Raw genomic sequence first — 15,235 nt, forward strand, 5'->3', positions numbered from 1 at the left:
CAGATGGGCTACAGCAGCAGAAGACCACACTGGGTACCACTCCTCTCAGCTAAGAACAGGAAACTGAGGCTACAATTTGCACAAGCTCATCGAAATTGGACAGTAGAAGATTGGAAAAACGTTGCCTGGTCTGATGAGTCTCGATTTCTGCTGCGACATTCGGATGGTAGGGTCAGAATTTGGCGTAAACAACATGAAAGCATGGATCCATCCTGCCTTGTATCAACGGTTCAGGCTGGTGGTGGTGGTGTCATGGTGTGGGGAATTTTTTCTGGGCACTCTTTGGGCCCCTTGGTACCAATTGAGCATCGTTGCAACGCCACAGCCTACCTGAGTATTGTTGCTGACCATGTCCATCCCTTTATGACCACAATGTACCCAACATCTGATGGCTACTTTCAGCAGGATAATGCGCCATGTCATAAAGCTCGAATCATCTCAGATTGGTTTCTTGAACATGACAATGAGTTTACTGTACTCAAATGGCCTCCTCAGTCACCAGATCTCAATCCAATAGAGCATCTTTGGGATGTGGTGGAACGGGAGATTCGCATCAGGGATGTGCAGCCGACAAATCTGCGCCAACTGTGTGATGCCATCATGTCAATATGGTCCAAAATCTCTGAGGAATGCTTCCAGCACCTTGTTGAATCTCTGCCACGAAGAATTGAGGCAGTTCTGAAGGCAAAAGGGGGTCCAACCCCTTACTAGCATGGTGTACCTAATAAAGTGGCCAGTGAGTGTATATATATACACAAACACATATACATCAACACAACCCCTGTATACATTACCACATTTTGAAATTCCTTTCAAGAATGTGACTGATCACATGCTGTGAAAGGGCCTTCAGCTACACAGGACGTGCAGTATTCCTGCAGGTCCCAGTTTCATTCTCTCCAGTACAGCACCAATCAGATTGATCAGTGTGGGGCAAGAACAGAGAAAACAGTTCTCTCAGTGATCAGGAAGGATGTTGTCAGCATTCTGCTCATTCAGAATAAGCTGCCTCTAGACTGTAACACACATACACTTTTTAGTAAGATTTTTCTTTGCTAAATATGCTAATTATTGTCTAGTTAAGGGTTCCCCAACTCCGGTCGTCAAGGCCCACCAACAGGTCATGTTGTCAGGATTTCCCTTGTATTGTACAGGTGATGCAATTCACCTGGGCAATACTGAGGAAATCCTGAAAACATGACCTGTTGGTGACCTTGAGGACCGGAGTTGGGGAGCCCTGGTCTAGTTGATACAGGAGTTAAAAAGTACAATTGTTTACACAGAGTCAAAACCTAGAGTTTTAGCATCCTGGGTTCTGTTGTGGTGCCTTTACCATTGATAAGATGTCACATCCTTGCCTATAATTTTAGTATTACTCCAGTAAGCTTTATATGCCTGACAGCCTCTTTATATGGCATATTGAGATGTAATTAAGTGCCTGGGACCCGTTAAATGCCATTGATGGTGCCCATTTCAGGAGATGGATGGTGAAGGCCACCTCATTTTATACTAATACCTACTAAAAAACAAAGTAGTGTAGGTCAGGCATAGAGAAAATGGAAGTTTTGTAAACACATATTACAACTAGTGTTTAATAGGCTGACCTCACATGTAGAGTATCCATGATATACCTTCCAGCTACTTTATCTAAATTACAAGCAAATTGTTTGAAGATTACTTCTACCTAAATGGCAGAAAGCGCACCTATCTTGGTGATGGATAGGACAGCTTGAGGGGATATGGAGGTGGCTGTTTTTTTGATAGGTGTAATGTAAACATTTTGCTATTAATTTATGTAAAATTTCAAAGTTTTCTAACTATTAGACACACGTTAATTTTAAACACACCCCCAGGTTTACTTAGTAGAAATATAGGATAAAAACTTTTGCAACTATTTAAAATTTCCCACAGGTATAAATTTGTAGGGGATTTGATAACACTAACTTTACTGCTTAGCGTACATTTTTTTGCAAAAAAACGTATCAACAAAATACCCTGGTTTTGCTAACATCTTTTACTAGCACTTGCTACTTACAGTTACGTATATTTTACAACAGAGTATTTATGCACGTTTGTCATACTGTGTTCTGTTTCTGTGTCTTAGTTCTTGGGTGGCGTGAACAGGGTCTTATTGACCCGTTCAGTTTTTGTGCATGTGTCATGTGTTCTGACTTTACTGCTGTAGGGAAGAATATAGTGGATAGAGATCTAATGTTAGTATTTCTCTGCAGCATGTATATTATACATGTGTACCTTTGCAGCAGGCAGTTTATATGCATTTTCTGGAGCACATGCGTAATCACATCACTACTGCATGCACAGTATATGCACACTAAGCTCTGCTATGCATACGCACATGTCTGCAACATACATACACACATTTCAGTTACACACAGCTGTCTTACATACACACACCTCTCCAACACACACACAGCTCAGCTACATAGAAACACACAGCTCTCCTATGTTCACACACACCTTTCCTATATAACACTCAGCTCTCACACGTACACATATACGGTTTTCCCACATTCACATACAGCTCTTCTACTTACACAAACACGGCTACCCAAAAACAAACACTGCTTTGAAACATGCACACACACATATGTGCTACTTACATTGGCACGGTACCTCAGTGGTTAGTCCCTCAGCGATGGGGTCCTTAGTTCAAATCCCACCAAGGACAACATCTGCAAGGAGTTTGTATATTCTCCCCGTATTTGCGTGGGTTTCCTCCTACATACCAAAGACATACTGATAGGGCTTACAATTTAAATTTCCTATCGAGGACAGTGCCAATAATGTCTGTAAAGCGCTGTGGAATTAATGGCGCTATATAAATGAGTAAGGAGTTTGTATGTTCTCCCCGTGTTTGCGTGGGTTGCTCCCACATTCCAAAGACTTACTGATAGGGAATTTAGATTGTGAGCCCCATCGGGGACAGTCCCAATAATGTCTGTAAAGCGCTGTGGAATTAATGGCGCTATATAAATGAGTAAAATAAATACATACACTGTTTGCTAAACACTCGCACACAGCTTTCCTCATACACAAAAAACTCATATAAGCAGCACATACAGCTCCTCTATGTACACGCACACAAACAGATATATATATATATATACACAAACACATATACATCAACACAACCCCTGTATACATTACCACATTTTGAAATTCCTTTCAAGAATGTGACTGATCACACATGCTGTGAAAGGGCCTTCAGCTACACAGGACGTGCAGTATCCCTGCAGGTCCCAGTTTCATTCTCTCCAGTACAGCACCAATCAGATAGATCAGTGTGGGGCAAGAACAGAGAAAACAGTTCTCTCAGTGATCAGGAATGATGTTGTCAGCATTCTGCTCATTCAGAATAAGCTGCCTCTAGACTGTAACACACATACACTTTTTAGTAAGATTTTTCTTTGCTAAATATGCTAATTATTGTCTAGTTAAGGGTTCCCCAACTCCGGTCCTCAAGGCCCAACAACCGGTCATGTTGTCAGGATTTCCCTTGTATTGTACAGGTGATGCAATTCACCTGGGCATTACTGAGGAAATCCTGAATATATGACCTGTTGGTGACCTTGAGGACCGGAGTTGGGGAGCCCTGGTCTAGTTGATACAGGAGTTAAAAAGTACAATTGTTTACACAGAATCAAAACCTAGAGTTTTAGCATCCTGGGGTCTGTTGTGGTGCCTTTACCATTGATAAGATGTCACATCCTTGCCTATAATTTTAGTATTACTCCAGTAAGCTTTATATGCCTGACAGCCTCTTTATATGGCATATTGAGATGTAATTAAGTGCTTGGGACCCGTTAAATGCCATTGATGGTGCCCATTTCAGGAGATGGATGGTGAAGGCCACCTCATTTTATACTAATACCTACTAAAAAACAAAGTAGTGTAGGTCAGGCATAGAGAAAATGGAAGTTTTGTAAACACATATTACAACTAGTGTTTAATAGGCTGACCTCACATGTAGAGTATCCATGATATACCTTCCAGCTACTTTATCTAAATTAGAAGCAAATTGTTTGAAGATTACTTCTACCTAAATGGCAGAAAGCGCACCTATCTTGGTGATGGATAGGACAGCTTGAGGGGATATGGAGGTGGCTGTTTTTTTGATAGGTGTAATGTAAACATTTTGCTATTAATTTATGTAAAATTTCAAAGTTTTCTAACTATTAGACACACGTTAATTTGAAACACACCCCCAGGTTTACTCAGTAAAAATATAGGATAAAAACTTTTGCAACTAATTAAAATTTCCCACAGGTATAAATTTGTAGGGGATTTGATAACACTAACTTTACTGCTTAGCGTAAATTTTTTTGCAAAAAAAGTATCAACAAAATACCCTGGTTTTGCTAACATCTTTTACTAGCACTTGCTACTTACAGTTACGTATATTTTACAACAGAGTATTTATGCACGTTTGTCATACTGTGTTCTGTTTCTGTGTCTTAGTTCTTGGGTGGTGTGAACAGGGTCTTATTGACCCGTTCAGTTTTTGTGCATGTGTCATGTGTTCTGACTTTACTGCTGTAGGGAAGACTATAGTGGATAGAGATCTAATGTTAGTATTTCTCTGCAGCATGTATATTATACATGTGTACCTTTGCAGCAGGCAGTTTATATGCATTTTCTGGAGCACATGCGTAATCACATCACTACTGCATGCACAGTATATGCACACTAAGCTCTGCTATGCATAAGCACATGTCTGCAACATACATACACACATTTCAGTTACACACAGCTGTCTTACATACACACACCTCTCCAACACACACACAGCTCAGCTACATAGAAACACACAGCTCTCCTATGTTCACACACACCTTTCCTATATAACACTCAGCTCTCACACGTACACATATACGGTTTTCCCACATTCACATACAGCTCTTCTACTTACACAAACACAGCTACCCAAAAACAAACACTGCTTTGAAACATGCACACACACATATGTGCTACTTACATTGGCACGGTACCTCAGTGGTTAGTCCCTCAGCGATGGGGTCCTTAGTTCAAATCCCACCAAGGACAACATCTGCAAGGAGTTTGTATATTCTCCCCGTATTTGCGTGGGTTTCCTCCTAGATACCAAAGACATACTAATAGGGCTTACAATTTAAATTTCCTATCGAGGACAGTGCCAATAATGTCTGTAAAGCGCTGTGAAATTAATGGCGCTATATAAATGAGTAAGGAGTTTGTATGTTCTCCCCGTGTTTGCGTGGGTTGCTCCCACATTCCAAAGACTTACTGATAGGGAATTTAGATTGTGAGCCTCATCGGGGACAGTGCCAATAATGTCTGTAAAGCGCTGTGGAATTAATGGCGCTATATAAATGAGTAAAATAAATACATACACTGTTTGCTAAACACTCGCACACAGCTTTCCTCATACACAAAAACTCATATAAGCAGCACATACAGCTCCTCTATGTACACTCACACAAACAGATATATATATATACACAAACACATATACATCAACACAACCCCTGTATACATTACCATATTTTGAAATTCCTTTCAAGAATGTGACTGATCACACATGCTGTGAAAGGGCCTTCAGCTACACAGGACGTGCAGTATCCCTGCAGGTCCCAGTTTCATTCTCTCCAGTACAGCACCAATCAGATAGATCAGTGTGGGGCAAGAACAGAGAAAACAGTTCTCTCAGTGATCAGGAATGATGTTGTCAGCATTCTGCTCATTCAGAATAAGCTGCCTCTAGATTGTAACACACATACACTTTTTAGTAAGATTTTTCTTTGCTAAATATGCTAATTATTGTCTAGTTAAGGGTTCCCCAACTCCGGTCCTCAAGGCCCAACAACCGGTCATGTTGTCAGGATTTCCCTTGTATTGTACAGGTGATGCAATTCACCTGGGCAATACTGAGGAAATCCTGAATACATGACCTGTTGGTGACCTTGAGGACCGGAGTTGGGGAGCCCTGGTCTAGTTGATACAGGAGTTAAAAAGTACAATTGTTTACACAGAATCAAAACCTAGAGTTTTAGCATAGTGGGGTCTGTTGTGGTGCCTTTACCATTGATAAGATGTCACATCCTTGCCTATAATTTTAGTATTACTCCAGTAAGCTTTATATGCCTGACAGCCTCTTTATATGGCATATTGAGATGTAATTAAGTGCTTGGGACCCGTTAAATGCCATTGATGGTGCCCATTTTAGGAGATGGATGGTGAAGGCCACCTCATTTTATACTAATACCTACTAAAAAACAAAGTAGTGTAGGTCAGGCATAGAGAAAATGGAAGTTTTGTAAACACATATTACAACTAGTGTTTAATAGGCTGACCTCACATGTAGAGTATCCATGATATACCTTCCAGCTACTTTATCTAAATTAGAAGCAAATTGTTTGAAGATTACTTCTACCTAAATGGCAGAAAGCGCACCTATCTTGGTGATGGATAGGACAGCTTGAGGGGATATGGAGGTGGCTGTTTTTTTGATAGGTGTAATGTAAACATTTTGCTATTAATTTATGTAAAATTTCAAAGTTTTCTAACTATTAGACACACGTTAATTTGAAACACACCCCCAGGTTTACTTAGTAAAAATATAGGATAAAAACTTTTGCAACTAATTAAAATTTCCCACAGGTATAAATTTGTAGGGGATTTGATAACACTAACTTTACTGCTTAGCGTAAATTTTTTTGCAAAAAAACGTATCAACAAAATACCCTGGTTTTGCTAACATCTTTTACTAGCACTTGCTACTTACAGTTACGTATATTTTACAACAGAGTATTTATGCACGTTTGTCATACTGTGTTCTGTTTCTGTGTCTTAGTTCTTGGGTGGTGTGAACAGGGTCTTATTGACCCGTTCAGTTTTTGTGCATGTGTCATGTGTTCTGACTTTACTGCTGTAGGGAAGAATATAGTGGATAGAGATCTAATGTTAGTATTTCTCTGCAGCATGTATATTATACATGTGTACCTTTGCAGCAGGCAGTTTATATGCATTTTCTGGAGCACATGCATAATCACATCACTACTGCATGCACAGTATATGCACACTAAGCTCTGCTATGCATAAGCACATGTCTGCAACATACATACACACATTTCAGTTACACACAGCTGTCTTACATACACACACCTCTCCAACACACACACAGCTCAGCTACATAGAAACACACAGCTCTCCTATGTTCACACACACACACCTTTCCTATATAACAGTCAGCTCTCACACGTACACATATACGGTTTTCCCACATTCACATACAGCTCTTCTACTTACACAAACACAGCTACCCAAAAACAAACACGGCTTTGAAACATGCACACACACATATGTGCTACTTACATTGGCACGGTACCTCAGTGGTTAGTCCCTCAGCGATGGGGTCCTTAGTTCAAATCCCACCAAGGACAACATCTGCAAGGAGTTTGTATATTCTCCCCGTATTTGCGTGGGTTTCCTCCTACATACCAAAGACATACTGATAGGAAATTTAAATTGTAAGCCCTATCGAGGACAGTGCCAATAATGTCTGTAAAGCGCTGTGGAATTAATGGCGCTATATAAATGAGTAAGGAGTTTGTATGTTCTCCCCGTGTTTGCGTGGGTTGCTCCCACATTCCAAAGACTTACTGATAGGGAATTTAGATTGTGAGCCCCATCGGGGACAGTGCCAATAATGTCTGTAAAGCGCTGTGGAATTAATGGCGCTATATAAATGAGTAAAATAAATACATACACTGTTTGCTAAACACTCGCACACAGCTTTCCTCATACACAAAAACTCATATAAGCAGCACATACAGCTCCTCTATGTACACTCACACAAACAGATATATATATATATATACACAAACACATATACATCAACACAACCCCTGTATACATTACCACATTTTGAAATTCCTTTCAAGAATGTGACTGATCACATGCTGTGAAAGGGCCTTCAGCTACACAGGACGTGCAGTATCCCTGCAGGTCCCAGTTTCATTCTCTCCAGTACAGCACCAATCAGATAGATCAGTGTGGGGCAAGAACAGAGAAAACAGTTCTCTCAGTGATCAGGAAGGATGTTGTCAGCATTCTGCTCATTCAGAATAAGCTGCCTGTAGACTGTAACACACATACACTTTTTAGTAAGATTTTTCTTTGCTAAATATGCTAATTATTGTCTAGTTAAGGGTTCCCCAACTCCTGTCCTCAAGGCCCACCAACCGGTCATGTTGTCAGGATTTCCCTTGTATTGTACAGGTGATGCAATTCACCTGGGCAATACTGAGGAAATCCTGAAAACATGACCTGTTGGTGACCTTGAGGACCGGAGTTGGGGAGCCCTGGTCTAGTTGATACAGGAGTTAAAAAGTACAATTGTTTACACAGAGTCAAAACCTAGAGTTTTAGCATCCTGGGTTCTGTTGTGGTGCCTTTACCATTGATAAGATGTCACATCCTTGCCTATAATTTTAGTATTACTCCAGTAAGCTTTGTATGCCTGACAGCCTCTTTATATGGCATATTGAGATGTAATTAAGTGCTTGGGACCCGTTAAATGCCATTGATGGTGCCCATTTCAGGAGATGGATGGTGAAGGCCACCTCATTTTATACTAATACCTACTAAAAAACAAAGTAGTGTAGGTCAGGCATAGAGAAAATGGAAGTTTTGTAAACACATATTACAACTAGTGTTTAATAGGCTGACCTCACATGTAGAGTATCCATGATATACCTTCCAGCTACTTTATCTAAATTAGAAGCAAATTGTTTGAAGATTACTTCTACCTAAATGGCAGAAAGCGCACCTATCTTGGTGATGGATAGGACAGCTTGAGGGGATATGGAGGTGGCTGTTTTTTTGATAGGTGTAATGTAAACATTTTGCTATTAATTTATGTAAAATTTCAAAGTTTTCTAACTATTAGACACACGTTAATTTTAAACACACCCCCAGGTTTACTTAGTAAAAATATAGGATAAAAACTTTTGCAACTAATTAAAATTTCCCACAGGTATAAATTTGTAGGGGATTTGATAACACTAACTTTACTGCTTAGCGTAAATTTTTTTGCAAAAAAAGTATCAACAAAATACCCTGGTTTTGCTAACATCTTTTACTAGCACTTGCTACTTACAGTTACGTATATTTTACAACAGAGTATTTATGCACGTTTGTCATACTGTGTTCTGTTTCTGTGTCTTAGTTCTTGGGTGGTGTGAACAGGGTCTTATTGACCCGTTCAGTTTTTGTGCATGTGTCATGTGTTCTGACTTTACTGCTGTAGGGAAGAATATAGTGGATAGAGATCTAATGTTAGTATTTCTCTGCAGCATGTATATTATACATGTGTACCTTTGCAGCAGGCAGTTTATATGCATTTTCTGGAGCACATGCGTAATCACATCACTACTGCATGCACAGTATATGCACACTAAGATCTGCTATGCATAAGCACATGTCTGCAACATACATACACACATTTCAGTTACACACAGCTGTCTTACATACACACACCTCTCCAACACACACACAGCTCAGCTACATAGAAACACACAGCTCTCCTATGTTCACACACACACACCTTTCCTATATAACAGTCAGCTCTCACACGTACACATATACGGTTTTCCCACATTCACATACAGCTCTTCTACTTACACAAACACAGCTACCCAAAAACAAACACGGCTTTGAAACATGCACACACACATATGTGCTACTTACATTGGCACGGTACCTCAGTGGTTAGTCCCTCAGCGATGGGGTCCTTAGTTTAAATCCCACCAAGGACAACATCTGCAAGGAGTTTGTATATTCTTCCCGTATTTGCGTGGGTTTCCTCCTACATACCAAAGACATACTGATAGGAAATTTAAATTGTAAGCCCTATCGAGGACAGTGCCAATAATGTCTGTAAAGCGCTGTGGAATTAATGGCGCTATATAAATGAGTAACGAGTTTGTATGTTCTCCCCGTGTTTGCGTGGGTTGCTCCCACATTCCAAAGACTTACCGATAGGGAATTTAGATTGTGAGCCCCATCGGGGACAGTGCCAATAATGTCTGTAAAGCGCTGTGGAATTAATGGCGCTATATAAATGAGTAAAATAAATACATACACTGTTTGCTAAACACTCGCACACAGCTTTCCTCATACACAAAAACTCATATAAGCAGCACATACAGCTCCTCTATGTACACTCACACAAACAGATATATATATATACACAAACACATATACATCAACACAACCCCTGTATACATTACCACATTTTGAAATTCCTTTCAAGAATGTGACTGATCACACATGCTGTGAAAGGGCCTTCAGCTACACAGGACGTGCAGTATCCCTGCAGGTCCCAGTTTCATTCTCTCCAGTACAGCACCAATCAGATAGATCAGTGTGGGGCAAGAACAGAGAAAACAGTTCTCTCAGTGATCAGGAAGGATGTTGTCAGCATTCTGCTCATTCAGAATAAGCTGCCTCTAGACTGTAACACACATACACTTTTTAGTAAGATTTTTCTTTGCTAAATATGCTAATTATTGTCTAGTTAAGGGTTCCCCAACTCCGGTCCTCAAGGCCCACCAACCGGTCATGTTGTCAGGATTTCCCTTGTATTGTACAGGTGATGCAATTCACCTGGGCAATACTGAGGAAATCCTGAAAACATGACCTGTTGGTGACCTTGAGGACCGGAGTTGGGGAGCCCTGGTCTAGTTGATACAGGAGTTAAAAAGTACAATTGTTTACACAGAGTCAAAACCTAGAGTTTTAGCATCCTGGGTTCTGTTGTGGTGCCTTTACCATTGATAAGATGTCACATCCTTGCCTATAATTTTAGTATTACTCCAGTAAGCTTTATATGCCTGACAGCCTCTTTATATGGCATATTGAGATGTAATTAAGTGCTTGGGACCCGTTAAATGCCATTGATGGTGCCCATTTCAGGAGATGGATGGTGAAGGCCACCTCATTTTATACTAATACCTACTAAAAAACAAAGTAGTGTAGGCCAGGCATAGAGAAAATGGAAGTTTTGTAAACACATATTACAACTAGTGTTTAATAGGCTGACCTCACATGTAGAGTATCCATGATATACCTTCCAGCTACTTTATCTAAATTAGAAGCAAATTGTTTGAAGATTACTTCTACCTAAATGGCAGAAAGCGCACCTATCTTGGTGATGGATAGGACAGCTTGAGGGGATATGGAGGTGGCTGTTTTTTTGATAGGTGTAATGTAAACATTTTGCTATTAATTTATGTAAAATTTCAAAGTTTTCTAACTATTAGACACACGTTAATTTGAAACACACCCCCAGGTTTACTTAGTAAAAATATAGGATAAAAACTTTTGCAACTAATTAAAATTTCCCACAGGTATAAATTTGTAGGGGATTTGATAACACTAACTTTACTGCTTAGCGTAAATTTTTTTGCAAAAAAAGTATCAACAAAATACCCTGGTTTTGCTAACATCTTTTACTAGCACTTGCTACTTACAGTTACGTATATTTTACAACAGAGTATTTATGCACGTTTGTCATACTGTGTTCTGTTTCTGTGTCTTAGTTCTTGGGTGGTGTGAACAGGGTCTTATTGACCCGTTCAGTTTTTGTGCATGTGTCATGTGTTCTGACTTTACTGCTGTAGGGAAGAATATAGTGGATAGAGATCTAATGTTAGTATTTCTCTGCAGCATGTATATTATACATGTGTACCTTTGCAGCAGGCAGTTTATATGCATTTTCTGGAGCACATGCGTAATCACATCACTACTGCATGCACAGTATATGCACACTAAGCTCTGCTATGCATAAGCACATGTCTGCAACATACATACACACATTTCAGTTACACACAGCTGTCTTACATACACACACCTCTCCAACACACACACAGCTCAGCTACATAGAAACACACAACTCTCCTATGTTCACACACACACACCTTTCCTATATAACAGTCAGCTCTCACACGTACACATATACGGTTTTCCCACATTCACATACAGCTCTTCTACTTACACAAACACAGCTACCCAAAAACAAACACGGCTTTGAAACATGCACACACACATATGTGCTACTTACATTGGCACGGTACCTCAGTGGTTAGTCCCTCAGCGATGGGGTCCTTAGTTCAAATCCCACCAAGGACAACATCTGCAAGGAGTTTGTATATTCTCCCCGTATTTGCGTGGGTTTCCTCCTACATACCAAAGACATACTGATAGGAAATTTAAATTGTAAGCCCTATCGAGGACAGTGCCAATAATGTCTGTAAAGCGCTGTGGAATTAATGGCGCTATATAAATGAGTAAGGAGTTTGTATGTTCTCCCCGTGTTTGCGTGGGTTGCTCCCACATTCCAAAGACTTACTGATAGGGAATTTAGATTGTGAGCCCCATCGGGGACAGTGCCAATAATGTCTGTAAAGCGCTGTGGAATTAATGGCGCTATATAAATGAGTAAAATAAATACATACACTGTTTGCTAAACACTCGCACACAGCTTTCCTCATACACAAAAACTCATATAAGCAGCACATACAGCTCCTCTATGTACACTCACACAAACAGATATATATATATATACACAAACACATATACATCAACACAACCCCTGTATACATTACCACATTTTGAAATTCCTTTCAAGAATGTGACTGATCACATGCTGTGAAAGGGCCTTCAGCTACACAGGACGTGCAGTATCCCTGCAGGTCCCAGTTTCATTCTCTCCAGTACAGCACCAATCAGATAGATCAATGTGGGGCAAGAACAGAGAAAACAGTTCTCTCAGTGATCAGGAAGGATGTTGTCAGCATTCTGCTCATTCAGAATAAGCTGCCTGTAGACTGTAACACACATACACTTTTTAGTAAGATTTTTCTTTGCTAAATATGCTAATTATTGTCTAGTTAAGGGTTCCCCAACTCCGGTCCTCAAGGCCCACCAACCGGTCATGTTGTCAGGATTTCCCTTGTATTGTACAGGTGATGCAATTCACCTGGGCAATACTGAGGAAATCCTGAAAACATGACCTGTTGGTGACCTTGAGGACCGGAGTTGGGGAGCCCTGGTCTAGTTGATACAGGAGTTAAAAAGTACAATTGTTTACACAGAGTCAAAACCTAGAGTTTTAGCATCCTGGGTTCTGTTGTGGTGCCTTTACCATTGATAAGATGTCACATCCTTGCCTATAATTTTAGTATTACTCCAATAAGCTTTGTATGCCTGACAGCCTCTTTATATGGCATATTGAGATGTAATTAAGTGCTTGGGACCCGTTAAATGCCATTGATGGTGCCCATTTCAGGAGATGGATGGTGAAGGCCACCTCATTTTATACTAATACCTACTAAAAAACAAAGTAGTGTAGGCCAGGCATAGAGAAAATGGAAGTTTTGTAAACACATATTACAACTAGTGTTTAATAGGCTGACCTCACATGTAGAGTATCCATGATATACCTTCCAGCTACTTTATCTAAATTAGAAGCAAATTGTTTGAAGATTACTTCTACCTAAATGGCAGAAAGCGCACCTATCTTGGTGATGGATAGGACAGCTTGAGGGGATATGGAGGTGGCTGTTTTTTTGATAGGTGTAATGTAAACATTTTGCTATTAATTTATGTAAAATTTCAAAGTTTTCTAACTATTAGACACACGTTAATTTTAAACACACCCCCAGGTTTACTTAGTAAAAATATAGGATAAAAACTTTTGCAACTAATTAAAATTTCCCACAGGTATAAATTTGTAGGGGATTTGATAACACTAACTTTACTGCTTAGCGTAAATTTTTTTGCAAAAAAAGTATCAACAAAATACCCTGGTTTTGCTAACATCTTTTACTAGCACTTGCTACTTACAGTTACGTATATTTTACAACAGAGTATTTATGCACGTTTGTCATACTGTGTTCTGTTTCTGTGTCTTAGTTCTTGGGTGGTGTGAACAGGGTCTTATTGACCCGTTCAGTTTTTGTGCATGTGTCATGTGTTCTGACTTTACTGCTGTAGGGAAGAATATAGTGGATAGAGATCTAATATTAGTATTTCTCTGCAGCATGTATATTATACATGTGTACCTTTGCAGCAGGCAGTTTATATGCATTTTCTGGAGCACATGCGTAATCACATCACTACTGCATGCACAGTATATGCACACTAAGCTCTGCTATGCATAAGCACATGTCTGCAACATACATACACACATTTCAGTTACACACAGCTGTCTTACATACACACACCTCTCCAACACACACACAGCTCAGCTACATAGAAACACACAGCTCTCCTATGTTCACACACACACACCTTTCCTATATAACAGTCAGCTCTCACACGTACACATATACGGTTTTCCCACATTCACATACAGCTCTTCTACTTACACAAACACAGCTACCCAAAAACAAACACGGCTTTGAAACATGCACACACACACATATGTGCTACTTACATTGGCACGGTACCTCAGTGGTTAGTCCCTCAGCGATGGGGTCCTTAGTTCAAATCCCACCAAGGACAACACCTGCAAGGAGTTTGTATATTCTCCCCGTATTTACGTGGGTTTCCTCCTACATACCAAAGACATACTGATAGGAAATTTAAATTGTAAACCCTATCGAGGACAGTGCCAATAATGTCTGTAAAGCGCTGTGGAATTAATGGCGCTATATAAATGAGTAAGGAGTTTGTATGTTCTCCCCGTGTTTGCGTGGGTTGCTCCCACATTCCAAAGACATACTGATAGGGAATTTAGATTGTGAGCCCCATCGGGGACAGTGCCAATAATGTCTGTAAAGCGCTGTGGAATTAATGGCGCTATATAAATGAGTAAAATAAATACATACACTGTTTGCTAAACACTCGCACACAGCTTTCCTCATACACAAAAAACTCATATAAGCAGCACATACAGCTCCTCTATGTACACTCACACAAACAGATATATATATATATATACACAAACACATATACATCAACACAACCCCTGTATACATTACCACATTTTGAAATTCCTTTCAAGAATGTGACTGATCACATGCTGTGAAAGGGCCTTCAGCTACACAGGACGTGCAGTATCCCTGCAGGTCCCAGTTTCATTCTCTCCAGTACAGCACCAATCAGATAGATCAGTGTGGGGCAAGAACAGAGAAAACAGTTCTCTCAGTGATTAGGAATGATGTTGTCAGCA

Source organism: Dendrobates tinctorius, unplaced genomic scaffold, assembly GCF_039654945.1.
Source record: "Dendrobates tinctorius isolate UK_male_01 unplaced genomic scaffold, ASM3965494v1 ptg000044l, whole genome shotgun sequence".
NCBI classification, from domain to species: domain Eukaryota; kingdom Metazoa; phylum Chordata; class Amphibia; order Anura; family Dendrobatidae; genus Dendrobates; species Dendrobates tinctorius.